This window comes from Cyanistes caeruleus, chromosome 3 (assembly GCF_971803275.1).
Source record: "Cyanistes caeruleus chromosome 3, bCyaCae1.hap1.1, whole genome shotgun sequence".
NCBI classification, from domain to species: Eukaryota; Metazoa; Chordata; class Aves; order Passeriformes; family Paridae; genus Cyanistes; species Cyanistes caeruleus.
The window spans coordinates 81,363,763-81,390,682 of NC_141703.1; the positions used below are offsets into that span (position 1 = coordinate 81,363,763).

At 44.2% G+C, this 26,920-nt stretch overlaps 1 protein-coding gene across 1 annotated transcript in view; it reads right to left on the bottom strand.

Moving 5' to 3' along the window:
• Window positions 1-26,006, bottom strand: part of RAB30 (RAB30, member RAS oncogene family) — a 49,008-nt gene extending 23,002 nt beyond the window's left edge. The window contains exon 1 of the mRNA XM_086882201.1: window positions 25,450-26,006. The gene's annotated coding sequence lies outside the window, so the exon portion shown is untranslated. The remainder of the gene's footprint in view (window positions 1-25,449) is intronic.
• Between the last annotated feature and the right edge of the window lie 914 nt (window positions 26,007-26,920).

The following is a 26,920-nucleotide window of genomic DNA, read 5'->3' on the forward strand; positions in this document are numbered from 1 at the left end:
CTTTGTATCAAGTACAAGATAAATAGATTCCCACAATAACTTCAGCTGCAACACTGAATTATATCACAAGCCTCATGCCTTAACCCTTACCCACACCAAGGAGATGGAACATTCAGGTTACTGAAGTTACTAGGAATGCAATCTCGAGCCAAGGGACAGAAGAACTCGGCTCTTTCACCCATCCAATAAACCAAATACACAGAAAACATGATTTTTTCCATGGAGGATTCCAGCCAGACTACCCCTTACCTTGCTGGTCCTGCAGCATGCCCTACCTGCACGGGCTGCTGTCTGGCACACTCAGTGCCCCAGTGGTTCAGGGTCCAGAGTGTTTCTGGATTGCTGTGCATGTGGGTGGTTCTGGGAAGGAATGGGCAAGGGAGAGAGAATGGGCCAAAGGGGAATTTGAAGGCATGCTGCAAAAGAAAAAGGGAAATGAGAAAACCAAAATCAAGCAAGACTAGTTCTCCTTGGGTATTATAGAAGAACAGGCTGGCACTGTTGGACACCACAGAGTTTTACAGCTTTAAGTTGAAAGGATGTGACAGAGCAAATATTTTCTATCCTGACTAGGAGACTTAGTAGTAGTCCCAAGGCTACAGCTAGTTACACTCAGGTGTTCAAGATCTTGACATACAATCCAGGAAGAAAAGTGTTTCAGTCACAAAAAAGACTGCATTTTCAGCTTCTCAAATACATATATACTTAAACATTTTCCTTTGGGATAGAGCTTGACAATTCAGATGATATGAGACAGACAGACTGTGCTTATGGGGGTAAGGCACATTTCACATTTGTTCATCCCTTGCATTTTCCCAGTTTTGCAGAAAACTATTTGGACTAGCACCATTTGTTCTTTAACAAAATGGGCAGTCTACCCAAAAATACTGCTTGTAATTCAAAACTCAACATAAGGCATTTTTATTCAGTGAAATAAAGAATTCCCCCACATCATGTTTCAGTTTGCCATTTATCCCCTCAAACACAAGCACAGCCTTGCTGCCCTCCAGCACAGCACGCTCCCACCAAGTATAAAGCAATGTACAAACAACAGCTCCTACTGCACTGCAAATTGTCAGAGTTCTAAAGAGATTTCAAGTCTAACAGAGCCTGTGTAAAGCAAAGACAAGACTTCTGTAGAAGCTCTATATTTATTTTCAGTTCCTTCTGTATCTATTGCTATACTACATGTGACTGAAATCAGATACCCAGAGAACAGAACAGATTTTATGTTTTTTTTACCTTTTTTGGTGCATATTTATCATCTTATCAGGTAAAAGAAGTGAAGACCAAAACTACGAGTCAGAATACAAGATTTTTGGCTCTGCTGACGACTGCTTGCAGGACAGGTCCTATATGGCACTTTAGATTTTATTCTTTCTGAGGCAACAGTCATCAGCACTGCCCTGAAATGGCATTGCAAGCCCAAATCCACCCATCCTGCAAAGCTCTGTGCAAGGAACTTGAACGAATGCATTAAGTCTTAATTTTAAAAGCAGATTTATAAAAAGTCACTGGTTTGCTCTCTGAAAACAGAGGGTTTAAAATGACTTGCACAATTTTATTGCAGTCAGCTAACTCCAGCAAGAATATATGAATTCCAGCAAGAACATATGAATTCCAGCTTTGAACCACCTTTTCAAACTATTCTCTTCTCCAACCTATTTAGCTTCTCTCCAAAGTAAAAAAAAAAAAAAAACCTTCCCTCTTAACATGTACTGCTGCTCCCTTATAGCCCAAGCTCTCTGCAATTGTCATGCACAGAACAACTGAACTTGAGGCAACCTGAACTACTGGATACATAAATGATAAAAAGCAGAAGAGAAGCTGCTGTGGTGGCAAAGAATCCAGGCAGGGTAACAAGGCTTGTAAAACTGGCCTCATCTGGACTGGGATATTTGCTTAGCTGGCAGTACACTCAGTTGCTACAAATGATGGTGAACAGAAACATGTTACAGCTGTAAAAATCTAGGTTTAAAGTGGGGGGGGGGGGGGAAGGTGTTTTTAAATAAACCATGAGGCAATTACAGGTTATGATTATAAAAGGAAGAAATAAGATTTATAGGTTGAAAAGAGAGGGGGAACAGGAAGAACAGAAGAAGAGGGGTTGAATCTGGGCTTAGGATGCCCAGGCAGATGCTGGAGCACCAAGGCACCAGCCCAGCCAGCCGCACTGCGGAGAGGAGCATTCCTGCCCAGCACAGCAAAAAAGGGCAGGAAAAATGCTTGCCCAGAGGGAAAGATGGGAAGAACAAACAGCAAAAAACTGTCCCTAACTCTGGCATGACACCTGCCAGCCACCTACAGAGATAAAAGCCATGGGGTTATCTCTGCCAAAAGCTGGAACGCCCTCCGTTTCTAAAATTGCAAAGGAGGTGTGTAACCCGGCAAGACTGTGTGTTGAATCTGGGAATCTGAATTCAAACCCTGAGCATAAATCAGGTTCCAGTGCCAGCCTGAACAACAGTCACTACAGCCCCAGCTAATACATCCACCTGTAAGAGAACATGCATTTGCAAGTCACAAATAGGCTTTTGTCTTATTGTTAAGAGCGCCAAAGAACCTATGACAACTGGGGAATATTTGGCATTAAAGGTCAAGTATCCAGCCCATTTGTGGTGCAATGCAATGAGACAGGTTTGAGTATGGTTTTGGCATAGCAATGTAGGCGGGCTTGGGGCAAAGTCAAGTGATCCACATCCAAAAAAAGTCTAAGTAGCATTTGGAGCAAAGAACTTCACCTCCAGTGGAGAGATACAAGTTTTCACTGTGGGCTTGCTAACCCCATGCTTTAGTTCACAGCTTTATTGATGACACTCAGCAGGAGCCCCATGTAAGACCTAAAGTCACAGCCAGCAGCTCCAAGTACTCCCTGAAAATGATTCGGGTCTCTTTTCTTGGCAACTGATAACGTCTTCTCTCCCTTCCCACAAAATTAGGCAAGCACCAAATGAGACTTCCCAGGTGCAAAAGAAGAGTTGCAGATAATGGGGGTCGCACAGAAAGCACCATGTTCCCTTTATTTTTGTATAGTCATTACACTTAAGCAGTCAGTGAAGACAGTGCATGTTTTTTGGAGCAGATCTGTGTCCACTCGTGTCTGTCCCAAAGCCAGCAAAATAAAGCCTCAGCATGGTTACAAACATCATTCCCTTCACCCTCAACACAAATACACTCTTGGACAGATCCAGAGTCTGGTGGTGATAAGCACATAGGAATTAGGAAGCCATGATTAAATATGTAATCTAGAATAAAAGTAAATTATTACTTCATTCATTACAACCAACACTGAACACAAAACTAAGTCAAACATTAGCTGGGTTATGTAAGAGCACCAGAGGAATGCTGCAGACCTTATATGGGTGGTGTCTGTGCTTTACACACTTGTTGAACTCTTCTTCTCTGTTTTATTATTTTCTCCTTGTTGGTACCTCCGTGTACATGACAAGAGTTTTCTTTATACCAGGTTGTACCGAAAGTTGCAGGGACTCCAACATGTGAGTTGTGCTTTGAGGGAATATATCACATTTTTTTTGGTCTATCACATTGAAAGTAGCATGTAGCATTTTTAAAAGGTTGGAGTAAGAAGTCATATGCTTCACTCAACATTTAACTATTGTGAGCACACTTTCCACCTCACACCTACCCCCTTGTACACCCTTTAAATTTTAAGGGGAGAGCAAGTTGCTCATAAACAGTATGTACATACTCCCCTTTCCTCATTATTGACAATTACTTCAAGCCTGTATCATGATAAAACTTGAATTTGAGGCTGATGGCCTGACTATACTCTGTGCTACAGAAAAATTACTTATCAGCAATGAAGAGAGAAGGGGACAACTGACTCAGTGATCAAAATCCAATTTTACTGTGGGTTGCATCTGCTTATACACTATCCTAGGAAAGCTAGTGATTTTTTTACTACAATGCTTGAGTTAAACATCAAACAAACATACAGACATACATGTGTATTTCAACATAGATTGCCAGGCTTGATTCAATCTTCTTGCAATCTTCAAAGCTGTGTTTGCTCCTGCTGAGGCATCCTGGCTATCAGATCTCTTATGCTAATGAAGTCCAAGGTGCTTTCTGATTTCACCATGTCTCCTCCTTCCTTTTCTACCAAAAATATTCAGTTGATGGCCTTATTAATTAATCTCTGGGCACACTGAAGTAAACAAGGTATCAGAATTAACACAATTATTAGCAAAATCAACACATGCATACCTATTTTAAACAAATCTTTCAGCCAGAGTGTTAAACCCCAGCCACTAAACAGGTTATCTTGCCAAGATACAGATTCTATTCCCAGTTTAAACACAGCATTTTTCAGTTGCTATATGCTTTTATGAATTGATTCAGAATTGTCTGTCAGATTCATGCAGCACATTCCAAAGTCTTCACACCCATGACCTTGTGCTATAGCAAGAAATCTATTGCTGCTCTGTTTTGCAGAGTAGCATGTCTTACACTGTCAACATCTATTAATAAGTTTGATAAGGCTGAGTTGGTGGCATTCATCTGTTTTGCAAGCCAACAAGTTAGTTTATTTAATTGACTTAAAGCCTTTTTTGCAGCCAGTCCGGGCAAGAGCAAAGAGGCCCAATTCATCTGAGTCTCAGTCCACAAAGACAATTTATCATCACGGTATTCATCAAATGCATGTAAATTGCTCCTTATTCTGCGGGGATATTTGTGCTGTAAAATCATGGATGCATTAGGTGTCAGCACAGTCAGTTGTCCCAGACTGCAGGGACCCCCTTTTATGTGTGAAGGGATAGCAGCCCAGGCCCAGTCTCCACAAACCAAAAATATTCCTGAGGCAGGGGGTCATTACTGGATTTAGAAAGACTGCCAGAAGTGTAGTTGCACCAAAATGTTTGATTCTTATGCACAGGGCGATAGGGAGAAACATCCCAAGCTTTAGACTGATTCCTTCCTGTGTATTTAAAATTAACACAAAAATCTATTTTCACAGAACCCAGGAGCCTTGGGGCTCCAAGGGTGCTTCAGGAAGGTAAGGGACCCATTGATCCCATGCATCAACAGGATTTGAGCTCTGCACAACACTTTCAGTATTTTTTGATTGGCCAATCATCTAATGGCAAGACAACTAAACAGGTTGAAAATGGATTGTCTGGGGATGCAGTGACTAGGCATAGGGTATCTTGCTTTGTTATATTAGCCAGAGTTATCCAAACATTCATTTTGGGCTGGACAACAGGCCAAGCTGTGCTATTAAAAGCAAGCAATGCTAATAAGCACAAGCATAGTATTCTATTTAATTCCACACTTTTTTTGCCTTTTTTTTTTTCTTTTCTTAGCTATGTTGTGGCAGAGACTTCTTTTTGGATATTAGTTTCCAAGCATACCTTTTAGCACATTCCCTTTTTGTCTTTTCCCAAGCATGTTCAAGGACTGACCAAATATAAGGCTCTAGGTTGTTTTGTTTGCACTCTACTTTGCAAAAATGACTATTTTCAGATTCCCTCAACACTTCCCTCCTGAGAACAGGGAGGCGAGGGCTATCCTCTTCCTCGTGGCCTACTACAATTAAAAATTCAATGGCCTCATACCTTATTTGTAACTCCTCATTATAACATGATCTACACCATGCTCTTGCCAGAAGGGCTCTGCAATATCACCAATTTCCACACTTTTTGCACTGACATAAAACCCAAGGTTCACAGTTTCCTTTGCAGGTGGGACAAAAGATGTGAGCCATGAGCTGCAGTCTCTGTGTGGTTCCTCCTTCTCTAGGGGCTTGGTGGAGTCCTGGCCTCTGTCAGCTGCCAGTAGGGGGTTCCCAGAAGGGTTTCAAGAAGGTTTTGGGTGGGGAGCCAGCGTGGTCCTTTCTCTGTAGAGACACAAGCAAAGCCCCTCTCCCATGTGATCAAAGGATAAGGGCCAAGGATTCTACCAGATTCTTGGTCATGGATCAGTACTGGTGGTTTCTCCTTGCAGGAAAATAATGTGGATGATGCAAAATGCCAGGTCATAGGAGGACATGAGTCCATCATTGAACAGGTCAAAAAATTAAAAACGTATAGGGCTTTCTGTAGTCTTTCAGCAGACGTGTCTCCAGCTCCCCTCCTCTGTTGTATCAGGAGATGCTTGAGAGAGCCATGGGCCTGCTCTAGAATGGACTGCCCGGTGGGTGAGAGGGGTATGCCTATCTCGTGGAGAAAAAAATGGTGATTTTATGGGAAATGTATGTGGGGCCATTATCTGTTTTAATCTGTTGTGGCACTCCCAATGTGGCAAAGGCAACAGTGAAATGATGGCAAAGCATCCTTTGTTGTTTCTCCTGTGTGGGCTGAGGCAAACAGAGCACCTGGAAAGGTGTCAATAGAAGCATGCACATATTTCAAATGACTGAATTCAGGAAAGTGTGTCACATCTGTTTGCCAAATTTGTAGGCTCTGTAAACCTCTGTAAACCTCTCGGGTTGACCCCTCTGTTCACATTAGGAAGAGAGCAACGCTGACAATCAGGGCATGTAGCAATAATGCCAGAAGCTTGTGCTGGAGTGAGCTCAAAAAGTCTTATTAAAGCTCCAGCATTCTAGTGAAAAAACCAATGACTCATTATTGCCTGTTCTACTTTGTTTGGTAACACATGTTGCACCAGGACAGCTGACAAGTCAGCCTGGGCCTTCTGAGAGGAATCCGGGAAAATTAGAATGGGACCTTAATATGCATGACAAAGTAAGGAGATGTCTTCTGATCTAAAAGAAAAATTAGGAGCTTCAGCCAGTGAAAAAGGATATAATTTTTTACTTGTTTTAAGACAGAGGCTTCAGCTCTAGACACATTCCTGCAACACAGGGAGAGTCAGTTATTAGGTTAAAAGGTGTGCTGAATTTCTGAAACACTCTGGTCACAGTAGCCAATTCTGCTATCTGTGGAGACCCTTCAACAACAGCAGCATCAGATTGCCAGGCACCGGTTTCAGGATTCCTCCACACAATCACTGATTTATGTGTTTTCCCAGAGCCATCTGTGAATATTGTCATATCTTGCAAAGGAATCTCACTTCTCCTTGGCTTTGGGAGCAAATTAAAAGAACAGCTCAACAGTGTTTAGGCAGGTGAATAGATAACTGCCCTGAGAAGTTGGTTAAGGCAATTTACAATTTCTCAGATTTCTGTAGCAACCAATCCAAATAGAACATTGTAATAGGTAGAAAGACATGGTCAAAATCTCTCCCAGCCAAGGAGGTCAGCCTTTGACAAGCTTTGACAATTAACATAGCCATAAGTTCATCTTGCATGGAAATAGCCTTGTGCATATTATTAGGCAGAAAGATCCATTCAATAATTAACACAGGCTCTGGTTTTTCTGAGTCCCACTGAAATATCAAGGCATGTGGCTCTTTATCAGGGTTTAAAATTATTAACAATAGAGGTAACTCTGGAGCCCATCTGATGGGCTCTTCAAGATAGCATCAGCTACTCTTTGCAATGCAGCTTGTGCCTTTGTATTTAAATGTCTAGGTGATGAGAGGTCAGGCTCTCCCTTTAATAAGGCAAGCCAACGGCTCTAATTCTGCATTTGAAATCCCATGCAAAGGGTGAACCCAGCTGATTGTTCTCAGCAATTTTTGAGCATCATACAGATTTCTGATTTCAGTTAAAATCTGCAAAGGTTGTGCTGAAATAGAGTGCATTCCTATGCGCCAGCCCAGATATTTCCATGGGGATATTCTCTGAACTTTTTCAGAAGCAATGGTTAGACCTGCTGATGTAACAGCCTGGCTAACAGCCAGCACTGCTGCATCCATTCAAACCACTTTTTCTGCAGAGATAAGAATATTGTCCATGTATTGGTACAACAGAACATCAGGCATACGTTCCCAAATCGGGCTCAGGGTTTTTGCAACATACTACTGGCAGATGGAAGGGCTGTTGGGCATTTCTTGGGGTAATACTACCCAATGATATCGAATTAATGGTGCCTGCATATTAATGCTCAGCACAGAAAAACTGGATTTTGGTGCATCATCTGGATGCAGTGGGCTATGAAATAAACAATCTTTTAAATCAATCACTGTCATATGCCAATTTCTGGGGATCATGGAAGCGGAAGGGAGCCCTAGTTGGAGGGTTCCCATTTCTTCCATTTATCTTGCGCAAATCATGTAACAGCCTCCACCCCCTCTGATCATTTTCTGATTACAAACACAGGGGAGTTCCAAGGGCTATTAGACAGGACTATATCTTTTATTCAGCTGTTCCTGTACAAGTTCTTGTAACATGCGCAGTTTATCTAATGACAGGGGCCACTGGTCCACCCACACAGGGTCTGAGGTTTTCCAAGTCAGTCTGGGGATGTCACACGTCCTAATGACCCCTATACAAAATTAGATTGCATGAAAATTCCCTACTGTGTCCCCCCCCACAAAACCAGGGGAACAGACAATACAAAAGGTTTGACTATGGTTACCTGCCCCTCAGGTCCTGTAATTTGTACCAAGTGTTGGCTTTGCAGGCTTTGGCTATTCCCACCCACGCTTCAGAGCATCTGAGGCTCAGTTGTTAATGGCCAGTCCCTGGGCCATTGGCTTTTTGAGATGATTTACATCGGCTCCAGTATCGATGAGCCCTGTTAGAACTATGCTCCTGCCTTTTAGTCACTTTGCATTGGCATGTGGGGTGTTGAGATGTAATACGCTGTGTCCAAAAAAATCTGTGGGACCCCTGTGGAACCAAACTCACCTCCCCTCTGTTCAGCTATCAGGGGTGCAGGTAGGGGTGCTGCTGGGAAAAGTATGAGTTGGGCTATATTCCTCCCAGCCAGGACCACACAGGGCAGCTGCAGGGTACAAGCCATGATCTTTATTTCCCCAGCTGAATCAGAGTCAATGACTCCTGGCAGCACAAATAACCCTGCTATTGAGGTGGATGATCTACCTACAAGCAAAGCATGGTAACCAGGTTTCAAGGGTCCAGAAACTCCTGTAGGGAGACACAATACTGAGCAATCAGTTAATGTTACTGTGTTATGATATGTTCAGTCCAGCGCTCCCTGCGGAGGCTGGACATAGGTCAGACACGGCCCAGTGTGGGAGAGCTGGGCTGGTTGGAAGCTGGCAGCTGCTCCTGGTTGCTGCATCTGCTGCTGCATTGGCTGTGGGATTTGTGTCTGCACACATCACCGTCCCACGCTCCGAGATGAGTTTCTCTGTAAAAGCTCACCATTCTGGTGGAACACGGAGCAACGGAGATCAGTGAAGTGAGAGCCCTTCCGGCAGTGAGGGCTTATACCTGGGGCTTTGGGCCTTTGTATTTGCACCTTCTGGCAGTCTCTTTTGATGTGTCCAGATTCCCCACAGCCAAAAGGAACCAACTGGTTTCCAGGAACTAATTTCAGGGCAGCAAAAGCCTCAGCCATACCTTGCCACACAGCTTGATAGGTAACTGCTGCAGCATGTTGCAATGTTCCCAAGTGATTGCAGGCTTCTATCATTTGAAGCAAAGTGGGCTCAGGTTCAGGGGGCAGAGATTTCAATAGGTGCTTGTAGTCCTCATTAGCATTTTCTATGCCAAATTTGAGGAGTACAGCCTCCCTCACCTGTTCATTATCTGTTTGTTTCTCCAATGTTTGTTTTAATTTGTCCACAAACTGCATATAGGGCTCCTGGGGGGGGGCTATTTGATATTTATGAAGGAGTGATGTGGAGTCCTGGCATCAGGAACCTTAAGAAATGCTAAAGGAGCTGCCTCTGTGAACCCCTGTAGGGCTTCTCTCGGTAAAGCAGCTTGCCTTTCCTCCACTAGGTGGTCAACAGTTAAGGCAGCCAGGGCTTGGTTTGCATGCTCCACATATGTCACAATTAAATTCTCCAGTCTTTTTTTCCCATTGCACCATAAATATTGTGTATTGCATCAGTGTAAGCAATAGGTTTGCCAAACATTTATCATCACGAGCAGTCATGAGGGAAGTAGTAAAAGTTGCTCCTAGTAAATTACTGAAGTAAGGGGACTCCAGACCATATTCTGGCATGGTACAGCACAGTTCTTTAAGTTCAGAGTGGTCTAAGGGCTCCCATTGCATGTTCCCCCTCTTCGGGCCAAGTTGCATGGGTGCCACAAAAATTTCTGCTGCAGTATCAAAGTCTCTGTCCTTAAGGGCTTTCTTTTTTGTTGGTAGCCAATTGTTATGTGTATGCAAAGGGAATAAGTCTGGGTCTTTTCTGGGGCCAGGGTCGAAAGGGTCCAGTTCCTCTTCACTGCCAGAGTCAGTGTCCACCACATAAGTGTCCCATCCCATCTGGCAGTTCTGGGATTGCTGGTGATATAGCAGTGGGGCTGGAAGGGTGACCGGGCTCTATCCCTGGTGCTCACTGGGGAGGGTGTGTGGATGGGGGATGGGGAGTGGGATCTGGGCAGGTTTTGGTCCAGCACAGTTGCCAGGGCTGTCTCAGAGATAGCCTTGTGAGCAGCCTCACCACTCTCCTCCCTTCTAATCACATCCATGACCTCCCTCCAAGCAGGGAGCATTTGCAGCTCTGGCTCATGACCAGGGAGGGTGCCCAGGTCTTAGAGCTCAACACCAACCTTTCCCCAGAAGCAGAGGGTAAAAGCAGAAGAGGGAGTGGCATTGGGAAACATGCATGACACCCATGGTAAAAGTGACTTCTAAAAAAAAGTCGTGCTTTAGGATGGGGGAGCCAGGCTCTCTCAAGAAAGCAAGCATGGATTCATTAACATCTCTCTCTTTGGACACACTCTGTCCCATAGTTTCGTTCCCCCAGCTCAGCTGTCCCATCACAGCTGATGAGGTGATTGTGGGCCCAGGTGCAGTTCTTTCACTGCCAGGATCGGTTCCAGGGGCACCACAACCGCCACCAGGTAAGGCCGGTCCTTTTCCTCACATGTGGCACCAATTATCAGCGATGAAGAGAGACCAAGACAACTGCCTCAGTGATCAGAATCTGATGTTACTGTGGGCTGCAGTATATACCTGCTTATATACCATTCTAGGAAGGCTAGTGATTTTTTACTGCAATGATTGAGTCAAACATCAAACAAGCATACAGACATACATGTGTATTTCAACACTGATTCCATCTTCTCCTTGTCACCAGGCTTCATTCAATCTTCTTGCAATCTTCAAAGCTGTGTTTGCTCCTGCTGAGGCATCCTGGCTATCAGATCTCTTACGCTAATCAAGTCCAAGGTGCTTTCTGATTTCACCATAATTACTTATTAAGAATTATTGTCCATCTTTGAGCACTCTGTACACACAAGCAAAATGGAGAAAAAGCAACAGATCAGGTGATTTGTCCAAAGAGAGAAGCTCAGGAGCAGCCATGTAAACCAGACCTATGCCTCATATTACCTTTGTTGAACTATTTTACCTCTCCAACTTCTTTCCCCACTCATGTTCCCAGCTCTGTTTTGCTTTTCTTTACCATCATTGATGAGTATCTTTTCACTCTTCAGTCTTAATATCACCTTCCTCTGCCCTGGTATCATGCTCTCTACGTGCATTTTTGTCTTTGTCTACCAAGGAAGTTGTAATAGGGCTGGTAATTTTTGCACCATATTCAGGAAATTCCCCCTTTTAACTAAGTTTTGTATAAAAGCTATAGGTACCACAATAGAGAAGATAATACATTCTTCTACCTTTTCTTCCTACTCACTCCTAAGTGCTGGAGTGACAGGCCATCCATGATGGCCCAACCTGTCCTGGGGTCTTCACCATTTCACCATGCAGACAGGCCACATCCCAGTGCTCTGCAACTGTTCAAATTCTCTCCTAGCCACTGGTGCCTTAGTGTCACCTCTGTCCCCAGACTGAAACAGAAATGCTTTCTATCCTAATTTAATGTTCTATGTGCAGCAACTGAACTGATTGATGCAGTCCTCAAGTAGCTGATACTTACCTAAGAAGATCCTAGATTTCCAGCTTAAAACAGGCACCACCCAGCTTCTCCTAAACCCTCTCCTCCCTTTGCTCACAGAACAGCCCTTCTTTTCCCAACCAAAGCCTCGCCTTTTGCTGTTCACACAGATCATATGAAGAACTGGTTTAGTCTGAGCTGTCAAGAGAGTTATTTCCTGCAGAAGTACTCTAGTGAAGCCTTCTGAAAAAAAGAAGTCCCCTCAGGATTAACCCAACCCATCATCCTCTTTCATCAGTCACTGCAATTGTATCTCAATAGATCTCATCTTGGATCACTGGCATCCCCCTCTCCACACACACAAAAAAAATCCAAACCAAACAAAAAACCAAACCACCAAACCAAAAACTTCCTGTTAAAGCACAATTTGCCCAATTTGTATCTTCAGGGTTTCCAGTTTTTCTTCTTTCTATGGCTCCAACTCCTTATTATTTTTCACATTCATGTTATAGCCTAGCCTACATCCTACTAATTATCCTTAAAGCAAAAGCAGCCCTGTCAACCATGCTCTCCCTCATGGCTGGTCAAGTCTCCTTGAAAACACTCACTGAGCATTCCCTTGCTCAAAAATACTGCTCTTACCTGGCCTTTCCCTGCCTCTTAGTGATCATAACCTGTAGTCACCCACCAGAAAGCACTGAGCTCTGCCAGATAGAAACTGCATTTTGCCATTGACAGCTACTGTGGATATAATGACGGACCATGGGATGCTGCAGCAATGTGCAGTGGCAGGAGGCAGAAGGAATCTCACTTGAGTGGTCACTCTTAATTTAAAGCAGCAGGTCTCTCCCCTCTTGAGGTTTATCCAACTGTTCCTAAGTGGATATGTTAGGCTGTTATGCCCATGTTAGTCATTCTCTTCCAGGTCTGACCTACAGAGAATGGCAATTCCTCTTGGATCCACCAGACTGAGAGGTGATGGCGAGATGAAAGTATGTGGCTTGGGTTTCTTGCAAACAGCAGGAGAGGAGTAGGGAATTATGGAAGATTTGAAATGTGACACAAGATGCATTTTTGATATTTACAGGGATTTCTGTGACTTCAGAGGGAGCCCTTCCCACGCAAAAGCAGAAGTGTGATGGAGAGTCTACTTTCCCAGGAACAGCCAAAATAGCTGTTATGAGCCTGTTGTTTGCAAGAGGACAAACAACCTCAATCACACAGAGGCACACTGGGACCCACTTAAGGCTTAGGATAAAATCACAGATGCTCCTTTTTAAAACTAGAAGTTGGAGAATAAAATGTCAGAGCCTTGGACAAAGTCCCCAAATGGCAAATAAGTTTCACATCTCTTCATGCGAGTTTCAGCACACAGCTTTTCCCAATGTATCTGTATGTATCACGACATATTAAGACTCGATTAATACATTTACCCTTTCAAAAGGGCACACAAGCTATAAGCACTTTCTTCTTTCCTAAGAAGAGACAGATGCTGATTACAGGAAGAAGTTCCCTCTAACAATTCTCTTCCTAAACCGTACCAATTGTCTTGCCCATTTGAAAGACTCATTTGCTGTATCAGAAGAAAAAAGACCCTTATTATTACCAATGTCTGAACCACTAACCATCAAAATTGTTTGCTTACCAGGCACGTTACTTTTCCTGCATAGCACTGCTTGAATCCCTGTAGCACCTTCCCAGACAAAGTGCCATTAACATGCAAATGAAAAGTTCACACTTCTCCTTGAGATGGTACACAATTATAGTCATAAGCTAAGGTAATGAAAGGCTCAAAACAAGACAGGTTGGTTACACATGTCACAGTACTGCTTGCAAATCATTCTCTCCTCTAATTACCACAGCATTTCCAGGAGGAATCGATTACAGCAATATGGATGAATGGGATCCTAAAACTGAAAAACGTACCGAATTAAACATTAATGCACTCACTGACTGGTTTATATATATATATATATATATTATGGTATGGCCTAGGAAAATACAGAACTAAATATCTAAAAAGAATGGAATGCTGGACACTGATGCTTTAAAGTGTCCCACCAACAGACTATAACAAAAATATAAATTCATCCACCAGGCTATAATTACACTTTGTGTTTTGTTTTTGTTGTAAAGGTTGGTGTAAGCCTATAGCCAGGCAGAAAGCCAAGCCACAAACTGCGCTCTACTGACTGCTGAGGTCTCCATTAGGTGCTCCAACAGAAATATTCATTTGCCCAGGCCAAGCCTAAACATGACACAGTGCAACCCCTACTCAATGCCAGGCAATCTTACAGATGAGGACTGCCAAACAAGCACCTGAATGCAACAAGTTCCCTGCTCCCCAAAGCATTATACACACTTTAGCTCTGTTTTCTAACAAAAACAAGCTTTTGTAATACCTGGCCAACAGGCTCAGAAATTACTGAAGGAAAGACTGTTCCAGCAAAATTATAAAGAACAATATCATGGCTGCAATTCTTTTGATCCCCAGGTGGCTGGGATAAGCCCAAAATCAGCATCCACACTGTCACTATTGAGCTGACCTCTGCTCTTGCCATTTTTTGCTTGACTACAGCTGGCTAGTTGTTCAGGACACTGGTGCCTGTCAATCAGGAGCACACTTAGCAGGCCATGCATTTCTTCTCCAACTGTTCCTATCACAATTTCCAATTCTATCCACTCATTTGTGCTATCTGGACTCTGGACCTCCATCTACTGCTTCTGAGCCCTTGAAGATGCAGCACCCAGCTACCAGAGTTGAAAGTGCTCAAAACCTTTTTAAAAGAGATGCTCCTGCATGGGACAGAAAAGCTGAACCACTCCTTCATTAATAAGTGATCTGGCACCTTGAGCCCTGTGCCTAGTTCCATTAAAGCACTAACTGTTCTGGCAGATTATACTGTACATGGCAGCACTGTTTTACTTGCCCACCTTTGAGGAACTAACCAAAATGACCCACATCTGACCCTGCTATCTCTCTCCAATGATTGTGTCTGGGACCTAAAATAATAATAATGTTATTTACACAATGCAACTTGGGCACCTACAATTCAGGAGAAAAAGCCAAGGCTCCATCATTCAGTGAACAAACCAAACGGAATGCAATAAATTCTAAGCCAACATCTTTGCAAAATTATTTTTACTTTCTTAAAGAATTTAGGGTTAATGGAACATCAGCTTAAGAGTAAAGAAGGTATGCTTTCAAGTCTTTCAGATCACATACAGGGCAAACTCCAAGCAACTGTGCCTTTTGCCTCTGCAAAAGGAGAGTAACACAGAGCCAGCCACACCAGCCTGAGGAACCACTGAAGGCACATTGCTGCACCCCAGTATTTGAATTAAGACATGCAGAAACACATAGGCTCTGCATGAAAAGAAAGCCCTGGTTGCTAGCAGGTCTTGTTCTGCTCGACTTAAACTGAACCAGTACCACAGCATCATGAGGCTGTGACAAAAATGCCACCTTTCACATCAGAGTCACTTGATCTATAGGAATCAATCATGTCAGAGATAAAAATCAGAATTCAGGTAGTGGCTGCTTCTTTTCTTACTTCTTATGTCACCTCCAACATTGGGAGAACTGCTTTTGTTCCTTGCTATCCTCTCACATCCAGCTGCACTGCAATATCCATCACACAGCACCTCCCTGATAGCTGGTGGCTGCTAAGGCAATATTTACACTATGGCTTGCGTTGCACTTTATAAAATTCTTTGGAGCTCTTCCAAAGGGAAAGCCCCACATAAATCAAAGTTATTAGTGTCATCTACAGGCTAAGTCCAGTCAAGAATTTGCTAGAGTGCACTGTGGAGACTGCGGATCTTTGAAATACCAATCAATGTGCAGCAGAGGGGCTGAGTAATAAACTTCATTAGTATTGCTGGTAACACTTTTCTTCAGTGGCATACAATAAATCACTGATGAATATTCAAGGCAGCCCTCTGAGGTTATCTCAATTTTATGCATGGAGGCAACCAAGAAACAGAAAGTTTAGAAGGAACTTGCCTATAAACACAAGAGAGAGATGCAGAATTCAATTGTCTTGCCTTCAAAGTACAAAATATGCAACTTCTAGAGGAAACTGTGAAGTCTGTAAACTGATTTGCAATGAAATTAATGAGACTGTGTTTCCCCAACACTACTAATGGCTATTCCCACCCAAGTTACAGCACTGGTTAATCACATTACAGTAACACCTACAGGCTGTGGAAAACTGCAGATTTTTTACTGAAGAAAGTGAGGACTAACAGACAGGAGTTCTATCCCAAAGACTTTATAATGGATAATAAAACTCAATCTATACACAAAATAAAGGAGCAGTCAAAGAGATTAATGACTCAAAAACTGCATCAGAGGAAGAACAAGAAATGGATCAACTCTCTGGAGTATCAGACAGACATCAATAAATTCATTAGCTAAGCATCACTCAGCATTGCCCAGGAGATATTTTTAAAACCTTCCTCTGTATCTCCAAGAACTGATGTCATCAAGCAAAATGAGAAATATTGTGAGAGATGTGCTAACACGATGGAAAGAATTTTTATGTAGTTTCACACATTTTCCAGCAAGAAGCCTGACATTTAAGCAGGATGACCTGGTTACTAGTGGCTACTCCACAAATTGATGCACCACGCTCACCCCCACAATGACTGACAGCTGCAGTAAACAAACAATTGTTCACGCCAGGTTCTTCCTCCCTGTGGCGACAGCTTTTGCAAAACCACGGAACTTAATGAGATACTTTATTTAATATTTATTTCACAATCAGGCTCATTTATTCTAACAGAATTAGCTTCAGCCCACAATGAATGTTTTCCTTGGTTATTTCATTGTGCAAATCAATACTCAATTTATTTCAAATTTCTTCATTTGATAATTCTTAACTAGGGGGGATTTGTTTTAAACATGCCTTTATTTATTATTATTAAATACCAGCTAACCACCCACATGGCTGCAAAATGAATCAGCCTGAGGATGCTACCCCAAAAATTTAACCTAGCAAAAAAGATCCAAGCAGTTTGCCAATCCAGAGGCACGACAGGTCAGAGACAACACTGATATAAATGTGATGGCCCATGACAAAAGACTGAGTTCACAATGAGCAAGGTGAAGTTACTCATGATGGAAGCACGCATGAAGGCCAGGCAGCAGCTTGAGAAGGAGCTTTAGAAGTTCCCCATACTACAGTCACATCTGCAGTAGAAAAATCAGGAATGGTCCATACTAACCATGTATAATGGCATAGGACAGGGCAATCTCAAGCATCTCCAGCACAGGCATGTCCAGTGTGATGCAGCAGACACTTCTCAAGCCATGCTTTCATAGACATTTTTGTCAGTGCTTCCTAGTGACACGGAGACCTGCATAGCTAAGTGCAAGTGCACCAAGGCACAGCTTTCCTGCAGAACTGTGAGAACACAACTGCTACATAAAAGAAAAGGAAAAAAAGATTTCCTAATAGAAGAAAACACTTACAGTAGCAAAAGTCATTTACAAATATAATGGAAATACCGAGAAGTACCTCCTGATCACAGTATGGATATATTTAAGTTTATTTTTCAGTTTTAGGTGATAGGCAAAGGAGATGGAATTTGGAGTTAACAACTGCTAAAATACACTGATTTTTTTCTGCACTGAACATACACTGCATCCCTGCAGAAGGTGTTCAGGGCATGCCAAACGCAGGTCACAACACAAGATGAGACTTCACTCCTACACATCCCACAGAGCGGTTTCCATCAGAGTCCTATGCTCATGCCTCCTTCTCCTAAATAGGTCGAGAGAAATCCGCTAGCTTGGAGCTAAGAGCTCAACTTTAGATTCCTGTTTGTATGCTGAAATTTAAGAGTTAACAGAAACCTGTGTTTATCTGACGGGTTTCTATGTGTGCACAAACACATCAATCCAAGCAAAATGCTACTACCACATTTTAGAAATGTGAATACTGCTGACTTGAAGGGAATGGGCACAGATCCCTTTTTAGAAGGAACAAATTGTTCAGAACAAGGACAAATGCAATAGAGAAATCAGGCACTGACTGCTTCTACAGTTTCAAGCTGCTGGTACATGTAACTCTGGCAGTCTTTACACATTTGGTTTTTTCAACAGACCCGACATTGTTCAAGAACCCCCTCATAAGTACCTAATGCTCTCTAGAGCAAATATTTACAGTAGGGGTTTTTATATTTTTATATGTGAGAAATTAGAGGGTACCACAATCTTCTGTTGGGTAAAGACAGGAAACAGCTACTGCCAACAAGGCTGGAATAATGGCAATGGTGCAGATACTCACTGAAGTTGAGTGTATTTTAGACAGAAGTATGGAATTAGCTGCAAACTGTGTCAAAACATCCCCTTTAGAGTAAAAGCACTTTCTGTAATTATGCCACAGAAAAAGGGATTATAGAGAAGAACAGCAGAGCCCAAAGCCATTATCACACAGGTTGAACTTGCTGCTACATCTCCAGTGAACCAGATGCTGACTATTCTGATGTCCTCAGCAGTCCATAGATACACAGAAATGCCAAACCTGCCCTTTCCTTTTTGTGACAGCTGGATATTTCTCCAGACTTTGATGGGGTTTAAATAAACTCATTACCACAGGTTTATCTGAATTGTTACCTTTTCTCCACAGGAAATGTTGCACTGTGAACTTCAGGGGGGATGAAAGAGTAAAAAGGCTAATGTTATTTCTCGTAACCTTCTTCTCAATATGCAAAAATGAACTGACACCCCCACAGCAATTTCAGGCTACCTGATTCTCACCTCTAAAGATTACTCATCTCAGGATAGAATAATCTGATGTCTCCAGAGGACTAGCGGGGATACAAAATGAGCCAGGAAAGCTTTTTCAAGCCTACATTTACTTTTCAGGTATTTGTATTAACAGGTGTAAAGAACAATAGAAAAATAATTATTTTTCCAAGTGGCAGTTGTCCTCTCACTCAGTTAATCAAGTTCAATAGGTATTATTATAAAAGTCTCACTCTTCAGTGTTGGAGAAGGAGGAATTTACAACTCCCCTCTACCATCAGAAAGCAACTGAAAAATAAGACAATACAGTATGGAGATGCCATCGTGGATTTCTTGATGTCAATTCAGGTTATACAAGGTTGTCTTACTGTGTTTCTAAGGAAGGATGTTATTTTCAGTAAACATTTCCATGCAGCCCAACTGTCATGAAAACACCACTTTTTAGGTCCTAGAAGCACCATGAAGAAATTCTCACTAATTAGACACAAGCCTGGCTTCCTTTAAAAACTTGTTAGATGAAAAGCCTTGACTGATCTATCTTCCATTTCTCTGAGTTCAGGCAATGAAATCTAAATCACAGAGAAGTGCTAATGATTATTTTTCAAGTCCACTTTTTCATTACTGAAAGCATTCTTTTCAACACAGCAAACCCAAAATGTCTTTTCTAATCCTGGCAATCCTTTAAGTTTTCTTTAATTAGTTGTAAATCTGAATGTTGGTGTTCACATCTCAACTCATGGCCTGCATCCCGAGCATGGATCTGGGATTTTTCTGGATCTCTCGTCACGTTTATATTTATGGATAAATGACTATTTGGAGCAAAAGAATGACCATTGAAAAGTCAGGAGGGTCTGACAAGTTCCTGTGCCTTAAGTTTCATGTCTCATGCAGGGTGATCTACTAACCAGACACAAATTTTTCTACTCAGCACCTTTAATAATCTGTTTCCTAGAGGCATCACCTCTCCTTCAGGTAAAGTCTCCACTCATACCTACTCCTCAGATTCATTTGTATATACAAATAAATGAGGAGCAGGTATAAATATAGATATTTATATACTTATATAATAGTAGGTATTTATGTACTTGGAATATCCAAGCTCCTGAAGGTGCATCTGGGGTGGCTGCATCGAAGCAAGAGGCTCAGGCAGATGGAAGACAAGCAGGAAGAAAACAGGTGGGAACAAGAACATTAGCAGTTCCCCTGGAGCTGGTACTGTCTCTTCAGCAACACCCCACCAAGTAGTGAAACATGCTGTACAACCCCACACAGCTTTGTCAGGGCTGGACAAGCACTGTGGAGAGCAGTGAAGGCTTTAGGCTTCTCTGGTTTGGAGAAAGAGGGTGACTTCCTTGCTCCTTGAAGTTTCCTGAGGAATAGAGGCAGAGAGAAAGGTGCTATCTCTTCCCCCCCAGTATCCAGTGATAAGATGCATAGGAATGGTTCAAGAGTGCACCAGAGAAGGTTCAAACTGGACATGAGGAAGTATTTCTTTACCAAGAGCATAGTGAAACACTGCAACAGGCTTCCCAGACAGGGGGTTGATACCCCAGCCTGTCAATGTTCAAGAGACATTTGGACAATAACCTTAACATATTTATGGTCAGCCCTGAATTGCTCATGCAGCAGGATTAGATGATCCTTATAGATTCTTTCCAACTGAAAATATTCTATTCTAACTGTTTGATTACTCAGGAGACGGGTCTTATCCTTCCAGAGCCAGGTAACAGGGTAATCCTTCCTGCCAAAGCAGTAAAAGCTCCTTTTATATATATATATATATATATATATATATATATATATATGTATATATTACTTTATTTTATTTAGCTGCAGGGATTTTGGTCCAAAACACACAGGAAAGCACATGCAAATGATTGTTAATGTGGGGGATGCGAGACTCTCATACGCAGTCAGATTCATTTTCTGCACTGTTCCAAAAAAATTGGCATCAAGGCTCAGCATCAGCCTACGGGATGGTAGTTCCATGACAAGTCTCTTTTACAAACAACAGCATGGATTTATATCAAGAAATACTCCTACTTTAAATGCACACATGCTGCCCTTTGAGTAACTGAGTTTTTGCTTAATCAAAAAAAGCAGAGTTTAGTTTTTAGAAGCTTCACTGCAGAGGAGAAGCAGCACAGTGCAGCAGTGGGTTGGGCTGCTGGGGCTCTGCATGAAGTCTCCCTCTTTATGGAAGGCATCTTTAGCAGGACACAGTAACCCAAGCACTGCTTGACTTCTGTATTTTGGCATCTCTAACGCCTCTTTTTTTTCCTCCCTTTTTAAATTCAGCCGGCAGGATACAGTCTTTTAAGAAACCATGCACAAGCTCATCTTTTTTTCATGCCAGCACAGCCTTTCCTCCCTTCCTCCTCTCCCTTTCCTTTTCTCATTACTCTTTCCAAGGTCTAAAAGAAAACACTATTCAGATACTTAAAGGTTACAGTTAACTTTTAGTTCAGCAGTACTCGAAAAACAGTATTTCTTCTAAAAGGAAAGAAAATAAACAGGGTATCCTGTGATGTTTAAAAGGACAGCAGCAGGTTTCTGTGAGACCTTACTGAAGGTTTTCTTCTCTGTTTGTACAGGTATTCCCTAATTATCTCAGGAAACTAATAGCTAGGCTAAATAGGTTTTAAATAGGTTTAAATTTTGTCTTTAGTGTATTAGGGAAGAGTGCACCTCTGCAGTGTAGTGAGAGCAGTAACTCCAGGAGAGGCGAGATGACAAATAGCAAGTGAATCTCAAGCTGTTCACAACCTAAATATCTCTCCTCAGCTCAAAGCAACAAAGCTCTCTAATTATTTTTATCTATGCAAGGTGAAATCAAATGACATTACAACATAAATCTCACTAATACCTTTTGCAGGGCCAATGTTTAATAGCACAGATTAGTTATGAAACTACTGCAACAGAGCTCAATATGGTCTCAACTGTTTAAAAGCCAACAATGATTTCAAGAGACAAGTTTTATCCTTGTTCTGCCCTAATTATTTCCACATATTAACACCTGAAGAATATTTGACTCAATCCCTTCCCTCCCCCCAGTTTAAATTCATTATTTATGCACAGGGCAACCAGGATTATATGACAAATATGACAGATCACTTCTTTCCCACTGTAAGAGAGCCATTAAAAATAAAATGAGAATTTAGTTAGTTATTGACAAAAGCACTAGGAGGAAGTGGGAAGCTAAATGACTTGCTGCAAAATGAAATTGTGGAAACTAAAAAGTCAATCAAAACACTGCCTCAGGTCATCTCATCCATCCTCCAGCCAAAGAAGAGATGTTGCTGAGCATCTCTGCCCCAAGACCTCCCCAAGTGCCCCAATGTTTTTGATGTCAGAAACCCATCTATAATATAGAAAACTATTTTCCTGTCTCCTAAATCTGCTGCTCCAAAGTTTTCCAAACATCTGTACAGGCATCAGCATCTAAAGAGTTTCCCCACCGCAAGGCATGCCTATTTTGTGCTACTTCCCGCACTCCTGCCATGCCAGCCACACAGTTACAATGAATCTAATTTTCTCACTGCCTGGGTGGTTATTTGACAACATGCACAAACTAGCACCTAGCACATTCCCCACTCCTCCTCTACTAAGAGAGAGCAAGGCTTGCACTTAAACTGCTGGTCCTGTCCCTAAAAAAAGGCGATAAGCCTTAAAATGAGAGATAGAATCAATCTAGGTCCCAGCTCTTATAATTTCTTGTTTTGCTACATGGTATGTAAAAATAAGAAAATGCTGACAAACCTATGCCACCCACAAAAAACCCAGGGCAAATGTACTTCTCTGGGACACACCACAAAACTTAGAGCAAGTGTCTCAATTGTCCAGTTGATGGATGCCAGCCAGGCCCCAAACCAAGTCAGATCCAGAGCTGAAAACAGGAGCTCTCTACAGCATTAGAGATGCCCCACACTCCAGCTCAGGCTGTGAGCAACACCTACCACCTGCAGCTGGATCTGGGAAGATGGGGAGCACACAGCACCATGACGGACCAACAGAGAAGAGCTTTTTCACAGCAGGGTGACAAATGGGGGTTGTTTGCTTGCAGACACCTTTCTCCCCTCACTTGTTTGAGAAGCGACTCCATAGTTCCTTCCTGAAGAGCCACATTCAGCCATCCACCTCCTGCTTCAGAAATGCCAGCTGTCTCACCAGATTCCCAGCCCTACAGAAATCCCTGTCCTCTCACAGCTCATCTCTGGAGCAAAGAGGAAAGTAAAGCCGAAAAGTCAGCAAGGCTAGCCCAGCTCTGGCTCTTCCTGGTTCCCCACATCTCACCAGTCTTTGGGATCCCCTGCACAGGAGGGTACGTGACACCCAAGCATCCCAAGGCAGCAACAGGCAATTTAACACAGTTCAGGGCACACAGGTAATGCTCATAAAACCAATTTGCAAGGACGTGATTTCTGGCTTCACTAAGAAGCCAATAATTAGCATCATACTCAATTTCATGAGGAACAGGACTAAAATACAAGAAAACTCTGCAGAGTATGACCATGAGACCACCCGATCCTGAATTTCCCTTCAGAAACTGGACACTAGTAAGAAAGGGGGGAAGAAAGTAAAAGACCTGAGGAAACATTTAGTGCTGCCTTCCTGGGATATTTTCTTTGCTTCCAGCAACTGGCATTTTGGAGAATTCTTAATTCATAGTAAACACATACACCGCATTCATGTCTTTGTGGGACAAGAGGAAGGATCCCCTAGCTCATCTGGGTTTTTTCACAGCAATCATTGAGTGATTTTCAGCTTTTTGTTCCTTTTTATGTGTCTGTATTTCAGTTTCTGAAAGGCAAAATTTAATCTGATGAATACAATAGTGTATATTTCTGAGGTACATTTTTAATTTACCTCCTGATATAGTATAATATAGCTTGAATATGCCAGCATGCGTTGTCACAAGTCTTTCTAAATTCAACAAATGTAATAAATTTTGAAAAACATACAAATACATATTGCTGTTTATACTTGTTTTTTTTCAAGATACATACATACAGAATGATGAAAACAAAATATAAAAAGATGGGCATCACAAAAATTGTATTATTAAAATGCAGAATCCCTGGCCATGGATTCTTTGCTTGTCCTCACCTATTTCTGTATCAGTATTTCCCAGAACAATTCCCAGGCTACACTTTCAAATCATTACTTCATATCCAGTGCCTTCTATCCCAAGCTAACAAAATCACTGCTATAAAACTTCTCCTTTTACAACCAAGATGGGAAACACATTATTAGATTATCTGTTCCCTCCTTTGTAAAATAAAGAGGAAAACGCCATTCCAGGAAACAAAAATGTTAAAAAAAGACCAACCAAAGGCAACGCCTGCGTGCACTGTTGTTCTTCCCCTTTGAGTCAGTAGTAAAGAGGAAGGAAGGAAAAGACACAGAAAATAAATGCAAGGAGGTGTGGATGCAGCATGTTTATCCCACTTGAAGAGGGGTAGCTGTAAAATACCATCCTTTGCATGGGGACGCCCCAACACCGCCTGGGTGTTTACAAACACTTTGAGCAATCCAAACAGGGAGTTTCATTGTCCCCACTGCACTCATGACACTGTCTCCCCAGCACTGCAATTCCAGGGAGAGCCCTGCCAGAGGACACACAGTGCCAGTTACACAAGAGAAGCGCAGAAGCAAATATGCAGCAGAGGGGATGGAAAAAAATTAAAAATATCAGCTCAGCTGCACACTCTCCTGCTGCTCTCAGAACAGCCTCCAAGTCGGGCTTTGGTGAGGATTAACTTTAAAGGGCACTGAAGTATGGTGACAGACTCGAATCGAGCAAGACCCCTCTGTGTGCACACATTTCATTGCCACCAGCATAAAGAGATGAGATGTCTGGGGTCCACTAGCAATTGTGGAAATAACTTTTTATAGAAAGGGATAAAGCCTTTTGATGTCATATAATAAAGAAAAAATATCTGTTATGTTGCACTAATATCTTAGCACTGTTCAAGTAAAGATCCAAATTGCACCTCACAAACACCAAGGAACAGGGAAACAAAAAGACACTAAAATGAAGTTCTGCTGGACCACAAAGTTTTTACGAAGTTTAAAATAGAGGCACTTCTTGTATTTAGGACAAAAGTGAAAAAGATCAGAGCTGTAGTTTGGAAGTTGACATGAAACATCAGACTGTCCAGCCGAGAATTGTTAAGATACTAACTCATTCTATGACTTGGAAAAGAAACCTGGACCAACTGCACACAGCCAGGACTGAGAGTATGTTGGATTCAAATCTGCCCTGTTTCCCTGAAAGAGGGGAGGAATAGCGGTGTCAAAACAACGAAATCGCAGGACAGCACACCAACGCCGCCAAAACCACCCTAAAACACATCTCGTATTTATTTTCTCCTCAGGAGCCCGGCTCTCGCAGGCTCTGCAGCGCTTAACGACAGCAATTCAAAACCCATGTCATTTTACACTCTTATCCAGCCAGGGAGACGACCGAGGCAGGGCTCCCCGCCGGCTCGGGACTGCGCAGCGCCGGGGCTCCCGGAGCATCCCGGAGTTGCGGGAGTTTCCCGGGGCTGCGGGACGCGCAGCGCGGCCGCGGAGCTGCCGCCGGGCCCGAGGGCCGGTCAGGGGCACTCATCTCCGCGGCAGGAAACCATTTAGCGGGTTAGGGGGTTTTTCCGCCGTTCCCCTTCCCTCCGCCCCTCCTTTTTCAGCTGGACCAGGGAACGACAGCGCAGTCCCGCCCGGCAGCGCTGCTCCCCGCTGAGGAACGCACAGCGCGGGGAAGGGCATCAGGAGATGGGCGCCTGTGAGGGAGGAGGTAACAGGACAAGGAAAAGCACATATAAAGAGAAGAGGAGCGCAGAACTCACCTGGTTTGGGATTTTTCCTCCCTCTCCACGACCATAAAACGAGGCGGGAGCCAGGAGCCGGTCAGCGGCGTTGGAAGAAGCGGCGGCCGCGGGCCGCTGGGGATAGCGGGGCTGGGCGCTCCAGCCCCCGCACGCCGGGCTAGGAGCTGACCCCGGAGACGAGCGCGCGGCAGCCCACTTCCACCGGGATGGGTGCTAGCCACCCTCCCGGCGCAAGGCAGCTCCCCGGGATGGGTGCAGCGGGGTTGGGCGCAAGGCGGTCCCGCTCGGGGATGGGTGTTCGGTCCCCGCCGCCCGCGCAGCGCGGCGCAGCTCTCCGGAATGGTATCGAGCCACCCTGGGGCCAGGACGCCCGGGACAGGAGCTGCAGGGCTCGGCGCAAGGCAGCCGTCTGCGGGGATGCGTGCAGGGCCGCCCGCCCCAGGCAGCACAGGAGCGGGAGCGCGGCCCCCCCGCCGTGTCCGGCAGCGGAGGCGGCACCGGCCGAGCACAATGAGCGGCGGCGCGCGGCGCGCCCCCGCGGCCCCCGCTGGGCAATGACATCACCCCTCTCGCCCGCCGGGGCGGGGCCGCTGCCCGCGCCGCCGCCTCGCCATTGGCTGGCGCCCCTTGGCAGCGGGGGCTTCTGAGGTTTGTAGTTTCTTTACGGCTGCCACAGCACGGCAGCATGCGGGGCGTGGACTCCATTTCCCGGCAGATCCCGCGCCGCGCGGCCGCGGTGGGGAGCGGGGTGGGGAAGGAGGCGGTGGCCGCCGCCATGTTGATGGCGTGGGACGCTTAGCTCTGGAGGAGCGGTCGGGGAGCCGGGTTAAGATGTCGGAAAAGGGGGAAGGGTGGGAGTCCTCTCTTGGTTTCAGGGGCAAGAAAGAGCTTGTGCGAGCGGTTGAGAAAGAAGGGGGAGACTGAGGAATAGCCGGAGGGGCGCGGCGGGTAGGGGAAGGGGGCCCTGAAGGACACGGCCGATCGTCACTTGGTGACTGCCGGCTCTGGGTGGGGCAGCGCCTCTCTGTGGTGGGAGTGGGACCGTGGGATGGGAATCTGTCCCGGGACTTGAGGGGCCCGCAGGGTTGCGGTGGGTGTGTGACAGGAGCAGGCGGGGTGGCGGTGATGCGGCGGCCGGGGCGTGTGGGCGCTGGGCGGTGCTGGTCGCGAACGGGGAGGCCGCTCTGTGTGGCGCAGGAGCCGGGGCGGGTCCGCTGGCTCTTGGGGCTGTGTCCCCCGCGCCTTCCGGGCAGAGGGGCCCGTGCGGGGCTGTACCAGCCACTGTGCTTGGCCCTTGGATGTAGTACGGACTGTGGGTTAAAGAGCAGGGCTGGCCTTGGTGGGGCGGCTGTCAGCAGGGAGCAGATTGGGACATGCCCTTGTCACGTGCCAGGTGACAGCTTACGCTTCGCTGGTTTGACGGGTCCTTTAAGGGCTCTGGCTCTGTTTGATGCCTGATAATTGCACTAATGGTGTCTGGTTGTCACAG